Source organism: Artibeus jamaicensis, unplaced genomic scaffold (genome assembly GCF_021234435.1).
Source record: "Artibeus jamaicensis isolate MK-2021 breed Jamaican fruit bat unplaced genomic scaffold, CSHL_Jam_final contig_700, whole genome shotgun sequence".
Classification (NCBI taxonomy): Eukaryota; Metazoa; Chordata; class Mammalia; order Chiroptera; family Phyllostomidae; genus Artibeus; species Artibeus jamaicensis.
This window is the reverse complement of record NW_026521930.1, coordinates 6312633-6318632: the sequence shown is the minus strand read 5'-3', so window position 1 is coordinate 6318632 and position 6000 is coordinate 6312633.

The following is a 6000-nucleotide window of genomic DNA, read 5'->3' as shown; positions in this document are numbered from 1 at the left end:
GGTTTTACCCTTTCTCCTTTCTCTTTATTTCAGACCTCTTCCTCTCCTTTTTAACACCGTCTTATTACTTTCTTGTGGTGAGTCCTTCCTTTATGCCTTTAGGCATTTGAAACATACTTACTGTCGGTCCTTTATCATTCTGTTTTCTGGAGTTCTAGGTGCTCACTCTCATTCATGACAGATGGCTTCTTCCTCTTAGGCTTTCTAATTCGAAGCCGTGACCTTGGCCTCCACAGCGCCTCATTAGTGGGAATGCGTATGGTCAGTTTTAGGGCACGTCTACAGAGCTTCTGTGTCTGCTCCCGCCTCGGATGCTTTGGGGTATTACCAACGCCGGGCCACATTATTTATTAACTTTATTTGGGCTTCTGAGACCACAGTGTAAACTTGAGCCCCCAATCCAGGAGGGCAAACCTTTCCTTATGAACTCTCAGGCGGGACTGTCTATCGCCCCTGGGTCTCTGGGTGAGACAGAGGAGGTTCTTTTTGCTCCCTGGGCTGATAGGAAATACATTTTTTTCTAGCCTGCTCTTTCACTGAGAGTGTCACCTTCATCTGGGGCCTCTGGTCAGTGCCCCTCACAAGGCCTCCTCTCCAGTCTCCAGATGAATGTAAGACCCAAGCTCTTTCACCGCCGAGCTCTCCAGCCACCCAGCAGCACACACAGCTCCGGTTTCCAACTTCCTCTCGGTGTGCAACTCCAGGGCATTGCCCTGACTTTCTTGAAACACAGCTGTGCATTTTAAAGGGTGTTTGCTCGATTTCATGCTGCATTTCTAGATGTTTCGTGGTGGGGATGTGCTTGTCTGGTTATAACATACACAGTGTCTCTCACACACACAAAAGCCAGACTATTTCCTCTATAAACAAGTATGAAAGTCTCCCACCTTAGAACAGCCAACAACTAATTCCCCATCCCTCACCGCATAACATGACCTCCTACCTTCTTCACAGACAAACTTCTGGAAAGAGCTGCCTGTTCTAGCCAGCGGTCCCCAGCTGCTCGTCTTCCCATCGCTCTGCAGCCTGCTACGGCTTCTGTGCACTTTCAGCCTTCTCCAGAAACTATTTTCACCACAACCATAGCCTGCATTTCTTAAAAGACTTATTTATTTATTTTTAGAGAGATGGGGAGGGAGGGAGAACGAGAGGGAGAGAAACATTGATGTGAGAGAGAAACATCGACTGGCTGCCGCTCACACACGCCCTGACGGGGACGGGACCCACCACCCAGGCATATGCCCTGACCAGGAATCTCTCGCTTTGTGGGATGAACACCCAGCCAACTGAGCCACACCAGTCAGGGCATAGCCTGCATATTTTTAATCAAAGGACACTGTTCAGCATCCTGTGGGCAGCATTAGACATTTTGATCCCATTCCTGACACATTTTGTTCCCTGCCTTCCAGGACTCCATGCGGACCTGACTTGCCTTCCCTCCCTCTGGCCTTCCTTTCCGACTCTTTTTCTGGCTGCCTTCCTCGAGGGTCAGCCCTGGACTGCTTTCTCTCCCCCGACACACTCTTCCTGGGTGGTCTCACTGATGCCCGCGGCTTCTATTGCTATTCCACGTTCTAGTGGCTCCCCAAGTTTCTGCCTCCGTCTGTGGCCGGCATGGGCCTCCACAGGTGTTCTCCCATTGTTCTCGAGTAATAGTGCCAATGGAGAGAACACCGATGATTCTAAAATCTCGTCAGTTCCCTGACAGTTCCAGGAAAAATGATGCTTTTTTTTCTTAGATTAAATAATAAAATATTTAAAAAAAAAAAGATTATCTCAGAACCAGTCCGTGGCCACCCGGCACAGTTGGTATTTGTCCCCAGAATAAAATCAGCACCCCTGAAAAAGTGTGGGGGCCATGAATTCACATGTATAAAAGAGGCCAAGCCAGAGACACAGGCGAGTGGCGCGGACCAGGGGTTGGAGATGAGAAGAGACCGCCAGCCGGTGCGCGGGTGTGGCGGCCCCTCGGTGCTGCCACTCATTACACCCTTTAGGCTTTTCAGAAGCCAAAAACCTGGGTTTCTAGGTAAAATCAACCAAAATATTCTCCCACACATATAGTCAATATATATGACTACGTGTGTACATATGTGTACATCTTTTAATCAATTTATTCATAGAAGCCAGAGGAAGCAAGGCTGTGTGGGCCACGCAAGCCTCCTGAACCACCAGCCAGAGATCCCTTCTAAACGGCCCTGACTGAACGAGTGCCCCTGAGGTCGGCGTGGAGCGCCCCTCATTATCTTGGCTTCTGGTGCTTTGAGGTGGGGTGGCCTGATCTCAGAAGGCCTTGAATCAGGCTTTTCCCCACCGTCACATTATTGACATTTGAGCCGGTGATAATTCTGCGTTGTGAGAGACTCTCGTGCACTGTAGGGTGTTGAGCAGCATCTCTGGCCTCCACCGCTAGATGTCAGCAGCGGCCCCTGGTTGTAACAACCGCACCGGCTCCAGACGTCACCAAGGTCACCCAGGTAGAGAGGGAGACTGGAACCTCTGATCTAAGTGAAGTATTTTAATGAATTAACACACCTGCCCCTGGAGATTGCAGCCAAGAATAAGGCTGCTCGGCACCGGGCCTCCTCGGCTGCCAAGGGGAGCCACGGGACCTCCTCTCACTAATTCTCAGTGATGCCAAGAAGAATAGGACAAAGAAACAAAACAGCCAGCCCTGGAGAAAACAAATAAATAAAATAATGCACCCAGAAAACAGGAGGAGGCTTCTAGGAAGACACTGCATTTGGAGAAAAAAAAACGTTCTGGATATTACAAATTTCCCCAGTTAGAAAATTAAGCAAAGGAAGCTATGAGGGGAGTTTTAAACATTTCTCAGGATGTAGAGCAAAATGACAAAGAAATAGGGAATATGAAAGAAAAGTTACAAGAGGAAGGATCATTTCATTCAATATTCATCTGACAGAAGCTTCAGAGAAAACACGGGGGAGGAAATAAAAATGATTGTATTTGACTGAGAAAAACACTTTAAGCAGAGAAGTCTGCGGAGAGCGGCCCTCGCCTGGCTGCGCTGGAGCCTGGGGGGTGGGGGGGACGCTCATTCGCAAACACCAGATCGGACGCCTGCCTCTCCCCCCCCCCCCCCCGTGGAGCAGCAGGGGCTGGGTTCACCCTCCGCCTGCAACCACCACCACTGCCACCACAAAGCCAGACAAACATACGTGAAATAACAGTTTTCAAAACACTTGACACCAAGCAGTGAGGTAGAGAAAGCAGTAAAATCCCCAAGAGAAAGGAAAACAATCAAGGTGTGTCCTTTTATGACGGCCCAGCTCACTGCTTGGAGAATTTCCAAACTGCAGGCCGTCAGAGGGAGTGAAGTGGGGCCCGGAGGACTTTTGGCGTTGAGGGAACACAGCTGAGGGGCCAGGGGCGCCACAGTGGCTGAAGGAGGGGGAACAGAACTCAGAGAAGAGTGAGTTACCTGCGGAGAACCCCACAATCCATAGAGAAGCTCCCCTGAGTACTCAGCAGAGAACCAAACAGCACATGTGTAAACCACCCAAGGCCAGGGGAAGAGCCACCTGAAGAATCAGAGGGAGCAGTGTGCCAGGGTTCACTCAAGGCCAGGGCCTCCTCCCACCAGCCAGACTGGAAAATGTCCCAGGGCCCTGGGCAGGGTACTCAGGGAGACTTTGGCTTAGTGATGGCAAATTATTAATTAACCCCGAGACTAAAGACACTGCTCTGAACCTGTCTGACAAATCGTACAGATTACAAAAATACTTGGTGTTCAACAAGGTAAAATTCACAATGTCAGGCAAGCAATCAAAGATTACGATGCTCGCAAAGAGGCAGCAAAACCTGATCCGTTCTGAGGAAAATAACCGACCAACGGACACCAGCCCAGAAATGACACAAATGTTAGAATGAGTAGAGAACATTAAAATAGCTATTCTAGCCCTGGCTGGTGTAGCTCAGTGGATTGAGCGCAGGGCTGCGAACCAGACAATCGCGGTTCGATTCCCAGTCAGGGCACATGCCTGGGTTGCAGGCCAGTTCCCAGCAGGGAACGCACGAAAGGCAACCATACATTGATGTTTCTCTCCCTTTCTCCTTCCCTTCCCCTCTAAAGATAAACAAATAAAATCTTAAAAAAGAATAATAAAATAAAATAGCTATTCTAACGGTATCCCCTGTTTTAAAAGCTAGGGAGAGGCATGAAGATATTAAAAATATATGTCAAATTTCTAGAAATTAAAATTACAATATTGGAGATGAAACATACACTGGCAATAATAGATTAGACATTATAGAAGAAAAGATTAGTGAGTTGATAACATACTAATAGAAATTATCTAAAATGAAACACATAGCCCTGGCTGCTGTGGCTCAGGGGATTGAGCACTGGCCTGCAAATCAGAAGGTCACCAGTTCGATTCCCAGTCAGGACACACGCCTGGGGTGTGTGCAGGACCCCAGCTGAGGGCGAGTGAGAGACAACTGGTTGATGTTCCTCTTGAACACTGATGTTTCTCTCCCTTTCTCCCTCCCTTCCCCTTTTTCTAAAAATAAATGAAAAATAAAATGAAACACACACAGAAAAACTGCTTTTAAAAATTAAAAGCATATTAGGGAGCCGTGGAGCAACCTCCTGCAGTTTAATGTGTGAGTAGCTAGAGTTGGAGGAGAGACACGGGAGAAAAACAGTTTTAAGAACAAATTGCTTGGTGGAGAGATTGAGCAAAAAAGAGAAGAAAGAGGAAGAAACTCGTGGACACGGACAACAGTGTCGTGACCGCGTGGGGGGCAGGGAGGAGGTGGAAAAGGGTATGGGGAGGTAGGTGGTGGCGGAAAAAAGTAAAATTAAATAAAATTAAATTTTAAAAGAACTAATGGCTGAACAATTTCCAAATTTGGTGAACATTATAAACCTACATATCCAAGAAGTTCATCAAATCTCACACACAAGAAAGCACCAACTTGCTCAAAACCAGATAGCTTCTAAAAGCAGTGAAGCTTCTAAAAGTAGCCAGAGATAGCTCAACATCACTAATCATCAGAGAAAAGCAAATCAAAACCACAAGCTATGACCTGACATCCACTGAGGTATCTACTAAAAATAATGAAAAGAACGAGTGTCGGCGAGGACGTACAGAAATCAGGACCTTTGCGCACTGTTGGTGGGAATGTAAAATGGCGCAGCCACTGTGGAAAACAGGATGGAAGGTATTTGAAAAATTAAAAATAGAATTACCATATGATTCAACAGTCCTGCTTCTAGGTATATGCCCCAAAGAATTGAAAGCAGGGTCTCAAGGCACATCCGTGTTCATAGGAGCACTATTTGTGATAGTCAAGAGGTGGAAACAATGCAGGTGTCCATCAGTAGATGAGTGGATAAATAAAATGTGTGTACATGCACACAGAGGAGTATTATTTAGTCATAAAAAGAAATAAAATCCTTTCACAAGCCACATGGACAGACTCTGAGGACATTATGCTAAGTGAAATAAGTTAGTCGCAAAAAGAAAAATCCATTATGATGCCACTTCTGTGAGGCACCTACAATAATAGTTAAATGCACAGAGACAGACAGTAGAGTGGTGGGCGCCAGGGCCGGGGCACGAGGGTGGGCGGCTGGTGTGTGACGGGCTCAGGGTTTCGGTTGGGAAGATGAAAGGAGCTCTGCAGACGGAAACGCAACGTGTGAACGTACTTAACACTCCTGAGCTACTTGGAAATGGTGGAGATGGTAAATGTTATGTTATGTGCAGTCCGTGTTCATAAAGTCCTAAACAGGCAGAACTGCACTGCATTGCTTAGAGACTCAGACATGCAAGAAAAACTGTAACGAAAGTCAAGAAGACGCTGATGACCAGTCACAGTGGTCACTACACCTCCAGAGCAGGGGCCGGCCTGGGGTGGGGCCGGGCCCTAGGATGCTGGCGATCTTTTATTCCTTGACTTGGGTGATAGTTCTTTTCATACACGTTTCTACAATAAAAGAGAAAAAACACTTAGGAAATGACTTTCTGGGCT